The 20,935-nt window shown below is 42.5% G+C and overlaps 1 protein-coding gene, 1 long non-coding RNA gene and 1 pseudogene across 3 annotated transcripts in view; 1 reads left to right on the top strand and 2 right to left on the bottom strand.

Annotated features, from left to right (window-relative positions):
* IFT81 (intraflagellar transport 81) overlaps positions 1-20,935 on the top strand; it is a 193,680-nt gene that overhangs the window by 1,409 nt on the left and 171,336 nt on the right. The window lies entirely within an intron of this gene.
* The window catches only part of LOC309640033, a 201,406-nt gene that overhangs the window by 68,770 nt on the left and 111,701 nt on the right, over positions 1-20,935 (bottom strand). The window lies entirely within an intron of this gene.
* On the bottom strand, positions 1,463-7,757 carry LOC309640027 (myelin-associated neurite-outgrowth inhibitor pseudogene; annotated as a pseudogene). Its single transcript has one exon. The product of its transcript is annotated as a myelin-associated neurite-outgrowth inhibitor pseudogene (transcript).

The raw sequence follows: 20,935 nt of genomic DNA, 5'->3' as shown, positions 1-20,935 counted from the left end.
GAATTTTAAGTCTGAGCTCATCTACTCATCAGATTGCATAAAAAATTAAAATAGTATGAATTTACACATAATGTAATTGGCTCAGGATGGATGTTCCTTTGTATTGATTGACACCTGAAGTTCAGTGCAGAGGTGAGGGGTGCCTTTAACACTGGAAGACAATGCTGGCTTAAGTTTTAAAAAACTCCTATGAGAATGGTCTAAAAAAAAAAAAGCAGTATTCAAAAATCATTTAAAAAAAAAAAGGTCTATCAAACATTTAGAGAAGAGCTAACACCCATCCTTCTCAAACTCTTACAAAAAATTGCAGAGGAAGGAAAACTCCCAAACTCATTCTATGAGGCCACCATCACCCTGATACCAAAACCAGACAAAGATACTACAAAAAAAGAAAATTACAGACCAATATCACTGATGAATATAGATGCAAAAATCCTCAACAAAATCCTAGCAAACAGAATCCAACAACACATTAAAAGGATCATACACCACGATCAAGTGGGATTTATCCCAGGGATGCAAGGATTCTTCAATATACACAAATCAATCCATGTGATACACCATATTAACAAATTGAAGAATAAAAACCATATGATCATCTCAATAGATGCAGAAAAAGCTTTTGACAAAATTCAACACCCATTTATGATAAAAACTCTCCAGAAAGTGGGCATAGAGGGAACCTGCCTCAACATAATAAAGGCCATATACGACAAACCCACAGCAAACATCATTCTCAACGGTGAAAAACTGAAAGCATTTCCTCTAAGATCAGGAACAAGACAAGGATGTCCACTCCCACCACTATTATCCAACATAGTTTTGGAAGTCCTAGCCACGGCAATCAGAGAAGAAAAAGAAATAAAAGGAATACAAATTGGAAAAGAAGAAGTAAAACTGTCACAGTTTGCAGATGACATGATACTATACATAGAGAATCCTAAAAATGCCACCAGAAAACTACTAGAGCTAATCAATGAATTTGGTAAAGTTGCAGGATACAAAATTAATGCACAGAAATCTCTTGCATTCCTATACACTAATGATGAAAAATCTGAAAGAGAAATTAAGGAAACACTCCCATTTACCATTGTAACAAAAAGAATAAAATACCTTGGAATAAACCTACCTAGGGAGACAAAAGACCTATATGCAGAAAACTATAAGACACTGATGAAAGAAATGAAAGATGATACCAACAGATGGAGAGATATACCATGTTCTTGGATTGGAAGAATCAATATTGTGAAAATGACTGTACTACCCAAAGCAATCTACAGATTCAATGCAATCCCTATCAAATTACCAATGGCATTTTTTACGGAACTAGAACAAATCATCTTAAAATTTGTATGGAGACACAAAAGACCCTGAATAGCCAAAGCAGTCTTGAGGGGAAAAAACGGAGCTGGAGGAATCAGACTCCCTGACTTAAGACTATACTACAAAGCTAAAGTAATCAAGACTATGGTACTGGCACAAAAACAGAAACATAGATCAATGGAACAAGATAGAAAGCCCAGAGATAAACCCATGCACCTATGGTCAGCTAATCTATGACAAAGGAGGCAAAGATATACAATGGAGAAAAGACAGTCTCTTCAATAAGTGGTGCTGGGAAAGCTGGACAGCTACATGTAAAAGAATGAAATTAGAATACTTCCTAACACCATACACAAAAATAAACTCAAAATGGATTAGAGACCTAAATGTAAGACTGGACACTATAAAACTCTTAGAGGAAAACAGGAAGAACACTCTTTGACATAAATCACAGCAAGATCTTTTTTGATCCACCTCCTAGAGTACTGGAAATAAAAAGAAAAATAAACAAATGGGACCTAATGAAACTTCAAAGCTTTTGCACAGCAAAGGAAACCATAAACAAGACGAAAAGACAACCCTCAGAATGGGAGAAAATATTTGCAAACGAATCAACGGACAAAGGATTAATCTCCAAAATATATAAACAGCTCATTCAGCTCAATATTAAAGAAACAAGCAACCCAATCCAAAAATGGGCAGAAGACCTAAATAGACATTTCTCCAAAGAAGACATACAGATGGCCAAGAAGTACATGAAAAGCTGCTCAACGTCACTAATTATTAGAGAAATACAAATCAAAACTACAATGAGGTATCACCTCACACCAGTTAGAATGGGCATCATCAGAAAATCTACAAACAACAAATGCTGGAGAGGGTGTGGAGAAAAGGGAACCCTCTTGCACTATTGGTGGGAATGTAAATTGATACAGCCACTATGGAGAACAGTATGGAGGTTCTTTAAAAAACTAAAAATAGAATTACCATATGAGCCAGCAATCCCACTACTGGGCATATACCCAGAGAAAACCATAATTCAAAAAGACACATGCACTCCAATGTTCATTGCAGCACTATTTACAAAAGCCAGGTCATGGAAGCAACCTAAATGCCCATCGACAGACGAGTGGATAAAGAAGTTGTGGTACATATATACAATGGAATATTACTCACCCATAAAAAGAAACGAAATTGAGTCATTTGTTGAGACGTGGATGGATCTAGAGACTGTCATACAGAGTGAAGTAAGTCAGAAAGAGAAAAACAAATATCGTATATTAACGCATGTATGTGGAACCTAGAAAAATGGTACAGATGAACCGGTTTGCAGGGCAGAAGTTGAGACACAGATGTAGAGAACAAACGTATGGACACCAAGGGGGGAAAACCGCGGTGGGGTGGGGATGGTGGTGTGCTGAATTGGGCGATTGGGATTGACATATATACACTGATGTGTATAAAATTGATGACTGATTAAAAAAAAAAAAGGAACCATTTCCTAGTCAGTAACAGTGGCTCCCTGGGGTCCCTCTTGAGTGGCCATCACAGTAACCCCACCAGGAACACATGAGAGCTGGCCTCAGGTCCAGCCCAATTATTCTACTGACTGCTGGTCTGCACGAGGACCTACAGGAGACTCAAACAGGGCTCAGGAGACCAAGATAAGACACTTGTCATCTCCAACACACCAGACCTGGGAGCACAGCATCCCCTGAAGCTCACTGCAGGCTCCCTGCACAGAGATGCCAGCCTTTCCTTGGTCTCCCTGTCCCAAGTGACTTGGCATTGGTCCTGGGGATTCAAATAAGATTACCTCAGAGGTTTTCTGTTCTTCAAGTGAATAGGGTGGGGAAAGAGGCAAATACTCTGAAACATGTAAGATCAACTCTGCAACTTTCTACCTGAAAAGATCAGACCCTCCTCTGCAGCGTGTCCTCTGCAGGCTCCTTTCAGAAAGCTCAGGTTGAACAATAAACAGCTCAGGAGAAAAAAACACACCAACATTTGAAATGTACTAGAGAGGAGAGTCACGCAGTCCACCCTTCCCCTGTGCCAACCACTCCTCTCTAGAGACACACCCCGTCCTTAGCACCAAGAGAAGAACCAGAAGCTGTACCCCACCTCAAGCCCCACACCCTTAAGCCTGCCCTTGCACGGCCAGAGGGTGTCAGGCAGGCGTCCCATCTGGGCAATGCCCAGGCTGGCAAGAACTGGGGCGTCCAGCTGTTAGCTGCCAGATAGGGAGAAGGTGGCCTAACTGGTCGGAGTAATACTGTTTCCAAATGTTTACAAAGGACAGGTGAAGAAGTCTGAGTTTCCTTAAAAAGTAGGCCCCAATACTGATGCGTCTGGTCCTGCCATCCTTTCACCACCTGCTGCCAGGACAGCACTACCAGAGATTAGTATATCCCAAGCCCCAAGAATCTATTTCCTCTTGTTTGAAGTGCCGATGCCAGCAGATGGAGTGAGGCACTGCATGCACAGCTTGGGAAGGGCAGGGCGAGTACCGAGTACCGACCAGGTGTCCAGCCCACGGCTCAGGACCACTCTCAGCTCCTGTAAATACTACATTTGCATAGCACTCAAGAAACGGAGTCATATAATACAACTGGTAGGCCTAATAACTAAACCAACAAGAATGTTGAGAAAAGATCAAACACAAGAGACAAAAGATTCTGGAAGCGCTTCTGTGCTTGTCACAGATGGCCCTGGCCCTGATGCTGGCCTCAGTTCTCAGAGGCAGCAAGCTGATGGGACCATCAGTCATCGTGAAACATTCAGTCATCTGGCCCAGATCCAAACAGGGTTTCCCTAAGCAGAGAAACATACCTTCTAAACCTTAGGGGAAGGCTGTAGAACAAAATTTTTTTAAAATGTCCATGATGATATCTATGTTTATAGGAATTAGTTCCTTTATTTGCCTGTCTCAACTTCTAAAATAACTGTAATTTAGCTGAAAGACTCTCAAATTAGGAATGTCACATATAAAAAATGCAGAATTTCTCTGAATGTTCTACTGTTGTGCTTAGGATATCAAATTATGCAACTTTATAACAGAAGCTGTATTCCTTAATTTTACTGGAACTAAATGCTGCTAAAATTACAACATATGATAGTTTTGTTACTATTCATTATATCCAGATTCTTACCTGCTAGACAAGATCTACCTTTCACATTTGATAGCTGATGCCCTGATAGTTTCAAAATTGAAAAGATTTCCACACAGATGTATTCCATAATGCAAAAGTATTTGATGAAGTCTCCCAACTCAACTTCACAAAGGGGAAGCAAGATTTTTTTAGAAATTACAGGGGGGAAAGTGTTTATAAAGCTGATATAAATGGGGAGAAAACGCAACCCACTCTTTTCTTTCTCTTGAAAACACCATTTAATTCAGTGCTCGTGAAAACATTCACCCTGTGTGTGCCAAGTCTCAGGCAAGCTGGAAGAAATAGCCTATATAATTCCTCATAACTTCCTCCTGAATTCAAATGACTCTAACCCTTACAGGTAGTCGCATGTGTGTATCTGTGTATGTGCACTCTGTTTGGGACTTTTAAAAAACATATACTAAAATCATATTTTCTCCTAACTTATTACACTAAACTGGGGAAACCAGCTTCTCTGTTACTGGATCAGTTCAGGCCCTGGAGAACATATCGATGTTACAAACTGGCCACTACACAGATGGAATTACCAACAAAGAGTTGAAGAAGTGGACACTGTGCCTGGGGTAAATGGCTGCCACACACACACACACGCACACGCACACACACATGAATACACACATACAAAGGTAGGTTAAACAGAAATAAATCTTCTGTTTACAATGATCCATGCAAAAATATTCCTAAATTTCTTATAAGATAAAATGTGAAAAAGAAAATTATGAAGAGTACTCACTATAAAAAATAAGGTTACCAAAGGCTCAGGGGTCAGGTATCCCACTCACCATCCGGGGCTGAATGCCACCTCAGTGCCGGAGCTCTGACCAGCTGCCGGAGCTGTAAGGAGAGTAAGGTGCCCCCCCCCACCTGAGGCCCACAGCGCTTGAAACAACGACGGGGTGGAGCAGGGGCACCCCCGCCCCTGACAGACTGCTGAAAGGGAATAGCCCTCACCCCCCACCCCCTCTGACTTCATCTGAGGACAGACACACACACACACCCATCGATACAAGTTGGGCACATTTAGGCAAAAAAATCCTCTTGGTTTCTTATGTACAATATTCAGATTTTAAACACGAAATCCTTTCTGTAATAAGTTCCGGCAGGCAAACACGTTCTGAGGCTGCCTGGCCCTTTGCTGTCCACACGTGCTTTGTGCCGAGTGTCCTCAGCCGCAAGAAGAGATGGCCGAAGGGGCTCACAGACAACAGGCGCCAGCCCTTCCCTCACACCTCCCCACAGCCATCTCCACGAGTCCCCTCCAGATGCTCTCAGAGGACAAGTCCCCATGAAGTGCATGGGCCGAAACACAGCCACAGCCCTGCCTCTCTACAAGAAACAATCAATATCCAATAAAGTCCTGTTCCCTTTTAAAAGTTCTTAAATAGACAACGTTCTTCATAACACACAGCTGAACGAAGTCTTCGCCCTTCTTTGTGGGAGGGAGAACAACAATGCCTGCATATGTTTTCAGGTGATTCAAACACTTCCCCCGGCTGGGGGTGAAAAAGGAATGATTTTTCTAAGCTAAATACAGGAGAGGCCAATACCTCCTCCAAGTGTGGCTGGTTCTCTTTCACATATCTTCCATCCCAGGAAAATAATATCGCTCTACATAGGACTTTTCCATTAAACATATAGAAAGCATCATCTCTATCTGTAAGAGATTTGTAATGAAAATTTATATAGCAGAGAAAATTGCTTTGCTGATACATAAACCACCTTGTGTCCCTAACTGGATTCATGGTAATCCCTAAGGACGTCCACATCACACTGACCCCACACGCCTAAATGGAGAGAAAGCCATTAACCTGGCTGCACCCCAAGCAGCGGTGGCCTCCCCACACTCTCCCTGTCCCTGCAACTCTCTCCCAGTGCAGTCCATGCAAAAGGAACAGATGGGTGGAAAGTAGAAGTCCATGTTTCCAATTGGCAACCCACGTCAACCCCAAAAGGCTGAAGAATCATCGAAGAGATTTCAGATGCTCTGTGAAGAAATTCACTTTGACTTTGCATACATTACAAGAGTGCATTAATGATACAAGTTGTAAAATACTTTTCCATTCCTTTGGAGTTTGCATATGATGGTTCTGCATCAGTCACTGCAGGTAGATGGAACAAGCTTTGTTTTTGTGTTGTTGTTTTTTTTTAAACATGCATTCAGCTAGATATGATTCAGAATAGATTAATACTCCCTTTTTATCATTACAGTTAGCTAAAAAAATTGCCTGGCAGCCCACCAAACAGGATTTGCTTTAAGACCAACCCACAGAGTCAGTTGGAGACTGAGGGCGCTGGGACCTGCTGGGCCGGCCGTAGTAGTGTTCAGCCGAGTGTCCAGAGCATTAAGAAGAAAGTCCTGGTTGGAGGCACGAGGCCTGCAGCACCAGCTGTGGAACCTCCACGATGTGACTGCACAGCTCCGTCCGCAAACGTTTGCAGGGTGATCACCACTGAGGGCGCACATAGCTGTAGGCGGGCGTTCCTGGGGCCCGATAAGTGGGCACAGTGACGGGGTGGGGGGCGACAGGAGTTGGGGAGTGGGCGGGCAGTCAGCAAGCTACCCGCTGACATGGCTATAGTGGTCCCCGCCACCGTGCCCATGGTGACCCCGTTGCCTCTAGGCAGAGGGATGGGAGCAGGGGACACGGTCGCTGGCATTGGCATGCCGTTGGGCTGCACCACTGTGGTGTGGTGGATGACGTGAGGGGGTGCTGCATACAGGGGCTGGGGGTAGTACGTGCCTTGCTGTGCGTGCGCGCTCTGCTGGGGGTAGGCACTTCGCACGGCATGTCCAGCGGTCTGGTAGGGGTTGGGGGAGGAGGAGTACGGTGGCACCGCCCCGCTGGTGGGGGAACAGGACACTTTGTAAGGTGTGCCAGGAGTGTAACCTGTTTGGAAGGTAGGATTCGCTCCAGGGTACGTGTTGGGGGAATAGGCAGGAGCTGCTGCGTAACCCATGGGGAAACAGCTGGATAACCAATTTCTTTGGCATTTGCATAGGGAACCGCAGAAGAACCCGGGCTATAAACAGGATTCATGATTTCAAGAACTCGCCGCGGCAGCGGCCTGGGCCTCGGTGACCAGCGCTCGCCGGCCCGGGGCGGGCTCGGCGAGGGGCGCGCGCCGCGGAGTCCTGCTCCGATGCGCGGCTGAGCCGCGAGGCCCAGGTTGCCGCCGCCGCCTCCCGGGTCCGCGTTCCCCCTCGCCCAGCTCGGCCCGGCCCGCCTCTTCGCAGCCCGCGCTCCCTGCCGACGCTGCGCAGCCGCCCTTCACATAATCTTAATCACATTCAGTTGCATATTGTATGCTTGGCTGAGTGTAGTCAGTTATTGAGCAACTCTGGGAATTTAGCTTAAAAAAAAAAACACCAAGATTTTTAGTAAAGATGTTAAGACAACTCAGCAAAGAAAGAATAGTCTTTTCAACAAATGGTGCTGGAACAACTGGATATTCACATGCAAATGATGAAGTTGGACCCCTACCTCTTACCATATATGAGAATTAACTCAAAATGGATCAAAGACCTAAATGTAAGAGTTAAAACTATGAGTCATATGAAGACATAGGTGTAAATCTTTGTGACCTTGAATTAGGCAGTGGTTTTTTAGATATGACACCTGAAGTTCAGGTGACAAAAGAAAAAAAGTAGATAAATTGGACTTTATGAAAATTTAAAACTTTTGTGCATCAAAGGCCATTATTGAGAAAAAGAAGACAACCCACAGAATGGGAAAAATCATATATCTGAGAAGGGTCTAAAATCTTAAAGAGTTCTTTAACTCTTATAACTCATCAGTAAAATGACAACCCAACTAAAAATGGGCAAAAGGTTTGAACAGACATTTCTACAAAGCAGATACACAAAAGGTCAATAAGGATATGAAAAGATGTTCAGTATCATTGGTCACTAGGGAAATGCAAATCAAAATCACAGTGAGATACCACTGCATCCCACTAGCATGGGTATAATCAAAACAATCGACCATCAAAAAGATGGCAAGGCTGGAGAAATTGGAGTATTCATATACTGCTGGTGGGAAAGTAAAATGGTGCAGCTGCTTTAAGAAAACATTTTGGGGCTTCCCTGGTGGCACAGTGGTTAAGAATTCGCCTGCCAATGCAGGGGACACAGGTTCGAGCCCTGGTCCAGGAAGATCCCACATGCTGCGGAGCAACTAAGCCTGTGTGCCACAACTACTGAGCCTGTGCTGTAGAGCCCACAAGCCACAACTACTGAACCCGTGTGCCACAACTACTGAAGCCCTCGCTCCTAGAGCCCGTGCTCCACAACAAGAGGAGCAACCACAATGAGAAGCCTGTGCGCCACAGCGAAGTGTAGCCCCCGCTCAAGGCAATTAGAGGAAGCCCGCCCGCAGCAACAAAGACCCAACGCAGCCATAAATAAATAAATAAACAAAAATTTTTAAAAAGATACGTTCATGTAAAAACTTGTACATGAATGTTCATAGTAGCATTATTCATAAGCCCCAAAAAGTGGAAGTAACTTAAATGTCCATCTACTACTGATGAATGGATAAATAAAATGTGGTCTATCCATACAATGGAATATTTAGCCATAAAAAGGAATGAAACACTGACACATGCTACAATGTGTATGAAGCTTGAAAACTATGCTAAGTGAAAGAAGCCAAGTACAAAAGGCTACATATTGTATGATTCTATTTTTATGAAATGCCCAGAATAGGCAAATCCACAGAGACAGAGAGTTGATCCATGGTTGCTTAGGACTGAGGGAAAGAAATAATGGGGAGTGATTGCTACCGAGTATGAGGTTCCCATCTGGGATCATGAAAATGGTCTGGAAAACAGATAATGGTGATAGTTGCAGAACGCTTGTGAATTTACTAAAAGTCACTGATTTGTACATTTTAAAAAGATTGTAGGACTTCCCTGGTGGTCCAGTGGGTAAGACTGTGCGCTCCCAATTCAGGGGGCCTAGGTTCGATCCCTGGTCGGGGAACTAGATCCCTTATGCATGCAGCAACTAAGAGTTCGCATGCCCAACTAAGAAGGCTGCATGCCGCAACGAAGATCCCGTGTGCCACAACTAAGACCCGGCAAGCCAAAATAAATAAATAAATAAAATTATTTTAATAACACAAAATTAAAAAAATAAAAAGGTGGCTTTTATGGTATGTGAATTATATCAAATTAAAAAAGAGAGAAAGGAAGGAAGAAAAGGAAAGAAAGAAAGAAAAGAAAGAAAGAAAGAAAGAAAGAAAGAAAGAAAGAAAGAAAGAAAGAAAGAAAGAAAGAAAGAAAGAAAGAGAGAGAGAGAGAGAAAGAAAGGAAGGAAGGAAGAAAGGAAGGAAGAAAGAAAGAAAGAAACAGGGAGTAGACAATCAAGGTCCTCAGAAAAAAAGTACCTACCACATAATAATGGGGCCAAACCTCATGTTCTTTCTTCATAGGGGAGCACCTCAGACCCTCACACAGAAATTATTTTTATTTTAGACAAAGTTCCAAGTCTGGATTGTCCGTTTCCTTTGATGCATGGTAAGCCAGTTTATCACAACATTCTTCCTCTAAAAACTGCCCTTCCTCACAGAGGTGGCCCCAGCAGCCATTTTTATACTACATGACCTTATCAATCGGACCACAGGGAAACCTAACCCAAAAGGACCAATCTGATTCTCTCCTCTGGGACTGGCACTGGGAGAGAGGCAGCTCTTTGTTCTCTGCAAGTGACCAGAACTGAGCTGATGTAACCTCAGGGTTTGTGGCAGAGTCATGTTTATGGAGAAGCCAAGAAGGGGAGTTTACAGAAGCAAAAGAAGGAAACTGGACAGGCAAAGGGAGCAGAGGTGAGCAATACTAAGAAAATGGCCTCTTTGGTTTCTGCTGAGTTTCTACTTCCTGGTTCTGCCTCCTTGGTTCACTTTTGCCCTTAAGGTACCCCCGTAAGCTTATAATAAATGTTCGGTTTTTTTCTTAAGCTAGAAGGCTTTTGAAAGTTGGGATTGAAAAGGCTTTGGCTATAGCGCTAGGTTCCAAGAGATGAAAAATGTACTGTCACTGGTAATGTGGGCGTTAAAACAAATGTTTGTATGAATGCAGCAAATTAGAGATGGGAGGCACTGCTTGAGGCCACCAATGCTAAGAGCAGCAATAAATAGATTAATAGTGCATAAAAAGAAATAAGTTCCTATAAAAAGCTCCAAAAGAACGCCAAAAAGCTCATCAGTCTGTTACCATTTAGTTGTGAGGCCAGCAGTGGCTGACCTCAGTGCATATTAGGGCGTCGTTTGGTTACAGCACAGTCACTACAATGGCCTCGAGATGCAAAAGGCCAGTCAGATGAAGCTGTATGCTTCAATGAAAAAAACGTTTAAATTAATGTTCAGGCATTTATAGATGTAAGATTCACTTATCTGGCACGTAGACGTTGTAAAATCTGTCATTGTATAACATAATGACAGATGCATGTGCTCCAAATGTGTAATTATATATCTCCAGAAACAGCACATTCCCTAAATAAAGAACAAGTTGGTAGCAGAAGTGAGGAATAAATCACTTTATAATTATACTGTTGCTTTCCCCATGGAGTCCTTGAGGCTAAAGCCGGTGTGGAACATAGCCGTATGTTCCATATCTAATAGGCCGTATGTTGACCATATCTGCTAGATCAGTGGGTCTCAACCTATCAGGCTCAAAGTCCCTTTAAAAAGAAATATTTTCTAATATCCCGTTAGGAGCCCTGAAAGAAATTAATATGAAATATAATTGGCCTACACTCAAATATGTATATGTAAATGTGTATATATATAAAAATGTTTAGTTTGCATTTTCATAGTGATTAATCTTGAGCTTTTCAGGTGCTTATAGGCCATTTGTACATCTTTGCAGAAATGTCTGTTCAGATCCTTTGCCCATTTCTTAATTGGGTTATTTGTCTATTTTAGATTGTAAGTGTTCTTTATATATTGCAGCTACAATTCCTTATCAGATATATGATCTGCAAATGTCTCCTCCCATTCAGTGGGTGGGGGGAATTATAGCTTATCAAAATGGAGAAAATGGGAAGTATGATATTCTTGCAGATGAACTGGACCTGTTTTTGAAACTGTGCCTTAAAATCTCAGCACATTTGACATTTGGTTTCAGGGTACTATAAAGTCCTCAGAGACCACATCCATTGGTAGGCAACAGAGAATAGAGGATGGATAGGAAAAAAGCTGTGAATACAAAAGGTGATGGAGCAGTTGTGAGGTCGACTTGCGGGGGTTTTATCTGATATTACTGAAAACAAAGGTATTCAGGAGTGGATACAGTGTGTGCCAGGCACTGGGATAGATATGATTATTTACTAGTTATGCATCCTTAGATGAGCTATTTACTTTTGGGGAGTATGTTTCTTTTTTGTTTTATAAATTTATTTTATTATTTAGTTATTTATTTAGGCTGCGTTGGGTCTCTTGTTGCTGCGCACAGGCTTTCTCTAGTTGTGGTGAGTGGGGCCTACTCTTCGTTGTGGTGCACGGGCTTCTCATTGCGATGGCTTCTCTTGATGTGGAGCACAGGCTCTAGGCACGCGGGCTTCAGTAGTTGTGGCGCACGGGCTTAGTTGCTCCGCGGCATGTGGGATCTTCCCGGACCAGGGCTCGAACCTGTGTCCCCTGCATTGGCAGGCGGATTCTTAACCACTGTGCCACTAGGGAAACCCGGGAGTATGTTTCTTTATATGTAAAATGGGGATCGGTGTTATTGTGTCAAATATGATATCGCCTTTATGATAGTAATAACAACAGCTAATATGCTGCTAAAAGCTTTATGGGCATCCTTTCACTTGGTCTCATGTGAACCTAGGTGGGCACTGAGGAGTAAAACTGAGACTTAGATCATGCAAGGGGTTCAGTCAGGATTTGAGTCCATGTCTGTCTGATTCCAGAATCTTTGCTCTTAAATATTTCATTTGTAGCTTTAAAATGCTGTGAAATCATTTTGTCCACTAAATCATTGTGTAATATTATGTGGGACTATTTTTATGGTTCCATTGCTTGGTATGTTATGTAAGTTTAAGGGATAATGAGGATTGTGGGGGTCACCTTGAAATGGGAGAAGTCATGCTTGTGGAGATGCTAGTTATTGGAACCCCCATACATTTCATCATGTTCCCCGACATTAGCATACGATGTAATATCTTCTCAAATTTACTTGGAAACTATTAGATACCTAAATATTTGGAAGGATTACCCAACAGACTCAGGAAAATAGGACCTGAAGATACAGTCCCGTTAGTGTCAAATCTGATAACTTTCCCAGATGGTGTCTTAATTACTGTGGGGGGCAGACTAATGATTCCCCCTGAGGATATCAGTGTTCTAATCCCTGCGACCTGTGACTGTGTTACGTTATATGGCAAAAGGGACTTTGCAGATGTGATTAAGTTAAGGATTTTAAGATGGGGAGAGTATCCTGAATTATCCAGGTGAGTTTAATCACAAGGGTTCTTAAAAAAATGGAAGAGGGGCTGAAGGTCAGAGTCAGAAAAGGCCTGTGACAACAGAAGCACAGGTGAGAGTGATGAGATTGCTAATTGGAGGCCATGAGCCAAACAATGAAGCTTTCTGGAAAAGGCAAGAAATGGATTCCCCCCAGCGCCTCCTGAAGGAACACAGCCTGCCAACACCTTGATTTTGGCCCATTAGACCCATTTTGGATTTCTGATCTCCAGAACTGTAAAATAATATATTTGTGTTTTCTTAAGCCACTGAATTTGTCATAGTTTGTTACAGCATCAGTAGGAGACGAATATAGTTACTAACTCCATAGAAACACTATAAGCATAAGATTCTTTTTTTTTTTTTTTTTTTTACAGCAAGGAAACACTCATTTATTCTCCACTTGAATACCATGTTTGAGATTTAAAATCATGTTTGGCAGTGTACTGCAGGATGCTAAATAAGACTTCACCCATATTACTTTGGATTTCCTGATATCTTGCTATGTTTTCCATCATCCATTGGAACAATTGGTTCAGTTTCCTAGAAACATTTGAACAGTAGTTAGAAGTTTGCCCAATAACCCAGTACCCTCCAGGGCTTTTGTTTTTTTTTTTTCTGGCTGTGTTTGGTCTTCATTGCTGCGGGCGGGCTTTCTCTAGTTGCGGCGAGCGGGGGCTACTCTTCATTGCGGTGTGCGGGCTTCTCATTGCAGTGGCTTCTCTTGCTGCGGAGCACAGGCTCTAAGCACCCGGGCTTCAGTAGCTGTGGCTTGCAGGCACTAGAGCGCAGGCTCAGTAGTTGTGGCACACGGGCTTAGTTGCTCTGCAGCATGTGAAATCTTCCCGGACCAGGGCTCGAACCCATGTCCCCTGCATTGGCAGGCAGATTCTTAACCACTGCACCACCAGAGAAGCCCACCCTCCAAGTTTTTAAAGTGAAGAACGTTACTTGTACAAGTCAGAATGTGATACCAATTAAATGGTGACAGCTTTGCCAATAAACAAGAATATGCTCTTCCATGGCTAGAAAGGGAGACTGCCACAGCTGACAGGTCTCGAAGATACATAGAGAAGCATAAGATTCTTAATTCAGATTAAGCTACAGAGAATTTCATTTACTCTCCTTAGTATTTAATCTTTGGACAGTTTGATTTATTTTCTTTGGAGAGGATTTTGGTGTACGTTTTTCTGTGTATACTCGAATACCTGGCAACGGACTAGAGCTTGAGGGAGATGTACAAAGCTAACTTAATTAGGTAAATCATTATTCCTCCCCACAACATATTTTTTATAAGCACAGAAGTTAAATCTCTCACCCAAACAAGGTAAAAGCTTCAAGACTATTTGTGTGAATTTAGATTATTTTTCTTAAAAAAATAAGTGGAAAAATAAAGATGTTTAACAGAGTAGAAGTGTTTCCCCCATTTAGTGTTCTTTATGACTTTTTTTGTGGTAACTAGATAGGTCTCCTATTCAATGGTAGAAAAAGGCTGATGCTGTGATTGGTAATGCACAGAGACAAAGGCTGTGAAGTACAGAGATTTTTTTTTTTTAATTTATTTATTTTTGGCTGCATTGGGTCTTCGTTGCTGCACGCAGGCTTTCTCTAGTTGTGGTGAGCGCGGGCTACTCTTCGTTGTGGTGCGCGGGCTTCTCATTGCGGTGGCTTCTCTTGTTGCGGAGCACGGGCTCTAGGCGCACGGGCTTCGGTAGTTGTGGCACGTGGACTCAGTAGTTGTGGCTCACGGGCTCTAGATCACAGGCTCTGTAGTTGTGGCGCACGGGCTTAGTTGCTCCACGGCATGTGGGATCTTCCTGGACCAGGGATCGAACCTGTGTCCCCTGCATTGGCAGGCGGATTCCTAACCATTGCACCAGCAAGGAAGGCCAAACGTGGAGGGAAATTTTTTTTCTTTTTTGGAGGCGCCGAGCAGCATGCAGAGAGCTTAGTTTCTTAGTTCCCCCACCAGGGATTGAACCTGTGCCCCCTGCAGTGGAAGCGCAGAGTCTTAACCACTGGACCGCCAGGGAAGTCCAAGACTTTTATCTTATTAATCTTTTCATAGAATAAGCTTTTAGTTTTGTTAGTCGTCTCAGTGTTCTATATTTTGTTGATTTCTGCCCTAATAGTTATTCCCTTCTTGTTTCTTTCATTTGGTTCTGCTGCTTCTTTTCCAGTATTTGAGTTGAATGTTTAGCCTCATGTCTTTCTTAACCTTTCTTGTTTCCTGATAAATGTATATAGAGCTATAAATTTCCCTTTAAAATAGTGCTTTCACTGTCTGTGTCCCACCAATTTTGACATATGGTGTTTTCACCATCATCCAGTTTTAAATATTTCCAAGAGTCATTTAGCAATATTTTATTTGGTTTCCAAATATTTTATAAATTTATCTTTTTTTAAAAAAATAAACCATATTTTTTAGAAGAGTTTTATTTATTTATTTATTTATTTTTATTTTGGCCATGCCGTGCAGCTTGTGGGATCTTAGTTCTTCCACCAGGGATTGAACCCGAGCCCTCAGCAGTGAAAGGGCAGAGTCCTAACCATTGGACTGCCAGGGAATTCCCTAAAAATTTATCTTTTCAAAATTAATTTCAAATTTCATTAAAATGCAGTTGGAGAACCTGATCTATATCATATTGTTCATTGGGAATATATTGAAGGAGATACATGCATGTCTGTTTTGCAAGTGTTCCATGTGCACCCTAAAAGAACATGCATTCTTAGTGGGTGTTGAATTCTCTGTATATCTATTAGCTTGAGGGAGGCCCACTTGAAGGAAGTACGTTTGAACTGAGATCTGAATGTCAGGAAAGAGCCAACTCTCTGAAAATCTGGGGGGAAAGGATCCCAGGCAGAGTGGACAGCAAGTGCAAAGGCCCTGAGGTAGGAATGAGCTTGGTGTGTTCCAGGAATAGAAAGAAGACCTGGAACATAGTGGGCAAGGAGGAGAGTGAAGTGAGGTAAGATCCTGAGAGGTAGTCAGGGGCCAGATCAAGGAGGGCCTCAGAGGCAATGGTATGGACTTTTGATTTTAACCAACACAGTAAATTCATTGACCACACTTACCAGGTGATGTGCTATGAACTTTATGTAAGCCTGATGTCAAATACAAACTGATCGCATTTTATACGATGGGGGAAGCACTTTGAGATTAAAAGTACCTTAGAGATCATATTTAGCCCAGTCCTTTCCTTTTGCAAATAAGAAAACTAAGATGAGGTTTAAAAGGGTCTCACAGTTAGCCAGAGCCCAGGCTTTGGACATCCCCCTGTCTCTCTGATAGATAAGCTCTTAAAAGGGAGGACTCCACTTTCATTTAATTTCATTCAAATGTTATTGAAAGGAATCTTATAAGCAAAAATCATGCTCACCCATCCTATTTACTTATTTTGTAAATCTAGAGTTTTGCAGATTGAGTTTATTCAAAATGAGTTTCCCACAGGGACTTCTTCCTTTCCTCAAATATTCTGCTCTCATTTTACCCCTCTCTGCTTCACTTGAACATTTGGACCTGTTTCTATGAGGCAGCCACTTCAGCCCGCCTTATATTCTCCTGGGCACTACTGTCCCATTTCCAGGATGACCTGTCCCGGCACTTTTTTGATAAGGCCTCTGTGGCACATTCAGAAAACCTCCACATCACAAAGATACTCACAGTAATTACCCATCGGTACTGCCTGGCTGCATGTGGGTTTTCTCACCTTACCCACCTGGGAGGCGAAGCCACTCTGCTCTCCCAGCGGCATGGGAGCTAATGTGGATGTACCCTGAGCAAGCAAAGCTGAATCCAGCTACTGCGCCAGGCCGTCCTCAAACCGTGAATGGGCACGGTGTACATGTGATGCCTCCCCGCCTGTGAGCCTGGCTCCACACGGGCATCAGCAAGTGCCTTTGGGAACGTAGTCCTTTAGTGCTTTATCTGCTGAAGGCAGATTTATTCCCCTCAGAGAGGTAGAAATTTCTTCCCTGATGGTGGATGGCAAAGTCAATGCCTCAGGCAAGATCAGTGCCTCCAGTCCCATCCGAAGAAAGCCAAAGGTAAGATTTATATCCACCAACCACTGGTTTATCCCTTCTTCTTTGCATATCCTCACAAATATTGTTCTCCTGGCTTGCTGGCCAAGCTGGGGATCTCCACTGGAATATTTTCTTACAAGACACATTTATATGTGGTTGGAGGAAACAAAAAAGTATGAACAGCAAGGCATCACCAAGCCTCCAATTGAGACTCAGACTAAGAGAGTCTGGACTGCAAAAAATTATATATATTTTAATGATATAAGGAAATTTCCACAGAATATAAAAATCCCACAGTTGCCTAAGCATTGGTTTTTGCTTTTGTTGATTTAAAAAATTGTGGTAAATATACATAACATAAATTTAACTATTTTTAAGTGTACAATTAAGTGGCATTAAGCACATTCACAGTGTTGTACAACCATGGCCGTTATCCATTTCCAGAATTTTTTCATCAGCAGCAGCTTTGTGCCCGTTAAACACTAACTCTTCATTTCCTTCTCCCCCCCAGCCCCTGGTAACCTTTATTCTACTTTCTATCTCTATGGATTTGCCAGTTCTGGATATTTCATATCAACGGAGTCATACAGTATGTGGCCTTTTGTGTCTGGCTTACTTCACTTAGCATAATGTTTTCAAGGTTCATCCATGTTGTAGCATGTGTCAGTACTGCATTCCTTTTTATGGCCAAATAATATTCCATTGTATGTATATAACCCATTTTGTTTATCCATTCATCTCTTCATGGGCACTTGGGGTGTCTCCACCTTTTGGCTATTGTCAATAATACTGCTATGATCATTTGTGTACCAGTATGTATTTGAGTCCTTGCCTTCAGTTCTTTTGGGTATATACCTAGGAGTGGAATAGCTGGATCATATAGTAATTTTGCATGTAAGTATTTGAGGAACTTAAATATATGAGGAACCCAAGCATTAGATTTTGTATTTAAAATATATTTGTCACAATTAAAAAGAGAGAATCAAAGTATTTGGTATGGCTGCCATAATAAAGCACCAGAGACTGGGTGGCTTAAATAGCAGAAATTTGACGTACAAGATCAAGGTGTCAGCAGAGTTGGTTTCTTCTAAGGCTTCTCTCTTTGTCTTATAGACAGCCATCTTCTCCCTGTATCTTCACATGATCTTCCCTCTGTGCCTGTGTCCTAATCACCTCTTCTTATAAGGACACCAATCAGATTGGATTAGGAGCTACCCATATGATCTCATTTTACCTTAATTACCTCCTTAAAGGCTACATCTCCAAATACAGTCATTTTCTGGGATAATGGGGGTTAGAACTTCAACATATGCATTTGGTGGTGGCGGGAGCAAGATTGAGCCTACAGGAGGGGTAGAGCCAGCCATATGCCAACTCTTTTTTTTTAATAAATTTATTTATTTATTAATTAATTTATTTTTGGCTGTGTTGGGTCTTCGTTGCTGTGCGCGGGCTTTGTCTATTTGCGGCGAGCAGGGGCTACTCTTCGTTGCGGTGTGCAGCCTTCTCATTGCGGTAGCTTCTCTTGTTGCAGAGCACAGGCTCTAGGCACACGGGCTTCAGTAGTTGTGGCTCACGGGCTCAGTAGTTGTGGCGCACGGGCTTAGTTGCTCCACGATATGTGGGATCTTCCCAGACCAGGGCTTAAACCCACGTCCCCTGCATTGGCAGGCAGATTCCTAACCACTGCGCCACCAGGGAAGTCCATATACACCACCTCTTGACTGACTTACCCAAAACAAATCATGGTAGAGGGAAACACAAAAGATGGTTTTTAAGCTTGATTTCTGGATTTCAGGAAACGCCGTTTGACCTTTTCTGATATCTCTGAATTTGTTATTATCTGTGACATATTTCGGTGAGGATTGAAGTGAGTCTTCTTTGTCTCCTTAAATTTGCATTCAGGGTTAAAGGCTTTTAATAAATATCTTTGCAAGAAAAAAGTGAACCCTAATTGAAGACTCACATCTCCCTTAAGTAAGAAATGTCATGCAGATTGTGTTCTGCCTTGAACATCTTTCAGTGTCATTTGCTATCCTTCTATGGCATCATTTTAAATAGCTGCATATAGTTCTATTATATGAGTGTACCATAATTTATTTAACCGACCCTCTAGTGTTGGATTTAAAGGAATTTTTAAAATTCTTACTCAGATTCTGTTCTTTCTATTACCACCACCCAATTAGTAGTCTAGGTTGCTTTTTGAGTCACTCTTACATGATTCCAGCAGACTTCTAAAAGTAATCTCTCTTCCCAGGGTTTCCCCCTTCACCCAACATCCTCATGGAGGTCTGAAGGATGTTCTTAAGTCACTGTTTTCCTCACATCTCCTGTCAACCCAAGAATGGCTCCACCTTAACTTTGCAATTGGTCCAAACATCTCAGCCCTTAAAAAAAAAAAAAAAAAAAGATTTCCCCAAATCAGCCTCTATTTAACTTTCATCCACTTTCTTCCCAACCTGGGGAGCCAGTCAAGTCTACTTGTAGTCTTAGCACATACCATACTCATTTCTCTGGACCTGGCTGGTGCCACTAGTCCTGCTGGGAATACCTTTTCTCATCCCACTGAATGTTTCCAGTCTCTTCATCTAGGAGGGCCAGCTCATGGGTCACAAGCTTCATAAAGCCCCCTGTGACTACTCTTGTCTGTATGGGTTTTATTTTGCCTTTCTTTGAGCTTCTGTCTCACTGAGATGGGACCACATAGTTTATGAAGCAGTAAGAAGTAAGCTTGTGTCCCTCCTGGCTAGACTAGAAGGTCCAGAGACCTTGTTGTAAATGTCCCAGTCACACTGGCCATCTGACAGTTCTTGGAACACACTCATTTCTTTCCCACGTCAGTGCTTTGTGCTTGCCGTCCCTCTGCCTGAAATGTCCTGCCTCCAACTCGTCATGGTCAGTTCCTTCTTGACATTCAGATCTAGTTTAAATGTCACTTCCTTGGAGAGGCCATCCCTGACCCCTGTCAGAAATAACTCCATTGTTTTTAGCACAGCGCATTGCTTATTTCTTTCAGACCCTTTATCCCAGGCTGTGCTCAACTCATCCCTTTACACATTGCTTGCCCATCTTCTGCACTTCACCTAACCTCCAGGACAGCCTGTCTGGTTCATTTGTTTATCCTGGCACCTACCCAGTGCCAGGGTGCTCAATAAATGTTTGCTGAATGAATTGGTGAGATTGGATGGAATGGAGAAAGAGAAGGGAGATGGTGAGGCTGTCCCTTGGATTTCTGACTTGGGAAACTGAGCTGATGGCAGGTGGTGCTACTAACCGAGCTTGGGAGTTCCAGAAGAGCCCATGTGGGTGGGGGTGGAGGAAGCAGAGATGATTATTTCTCCTCTGTACTTATTTGAGTTGCCTCTAAACTATTTAAGTAGAATATTCATCCACACATGGTTAAATATATGGGCCTAGAGCTTAGGAGTGATTCTTGGGCACTGTCCAAATAACAATAATAGCCAGCATCGTTAGACATGGTTAACACTTTAAATAACAATAATACCTAACTTTTTTTTTCTTTTTTTTAAAATTTATTTTTGACTGTGTTGGGCTTCGTTGCTGCACGGAGGCTTTCTCTAGTTGTGGCGAGCAGGGGCTACTTTTTGTTGCAGTGTGCGGGCTTCTCCCTGCAGTGGCTTCTCTTGTCGTGGAGCACAGGCTCTAGATGCATGGACTTCAGTAGTTGCAGCACAGGGGCTCAGTAGTTGTGGCGCACGGACTTAGTTGCTCCACGGCATGTGGGATCTTCCTGGACCAGGGCTCAAACTCGTGTCCCCTGCATTGGCAGGCGGGTTCTTAACCACTGTGCCACCAAGGAAGTCCAATAATACCTAACATTTATTGACCACTTACTCTGTGCCAGGCAGTGTGCTAAGTGCTTCACATACATTTACTCTTAGAACATTTAATATTTATACAACCCTTGGATACAAAGATACAATTAAGGTT

The sequence above is a fragment of the Balaenoptera physalus genome (genome assembly GCF_965194825.1).
Source record: "Balaenoptera physalus genome assembly, chromosome: 12".
NCBI lineage: Eukaryota > Metazoa > Chordata > Mammalia > Artiodactyla > Balaenopteridae > Balaenoptera > Balaenoptera physalus.
Note: the sequence above shows the minus strand (reverse complement) of the source record. Positions and strands in the feature narration are given on the sequence as shown.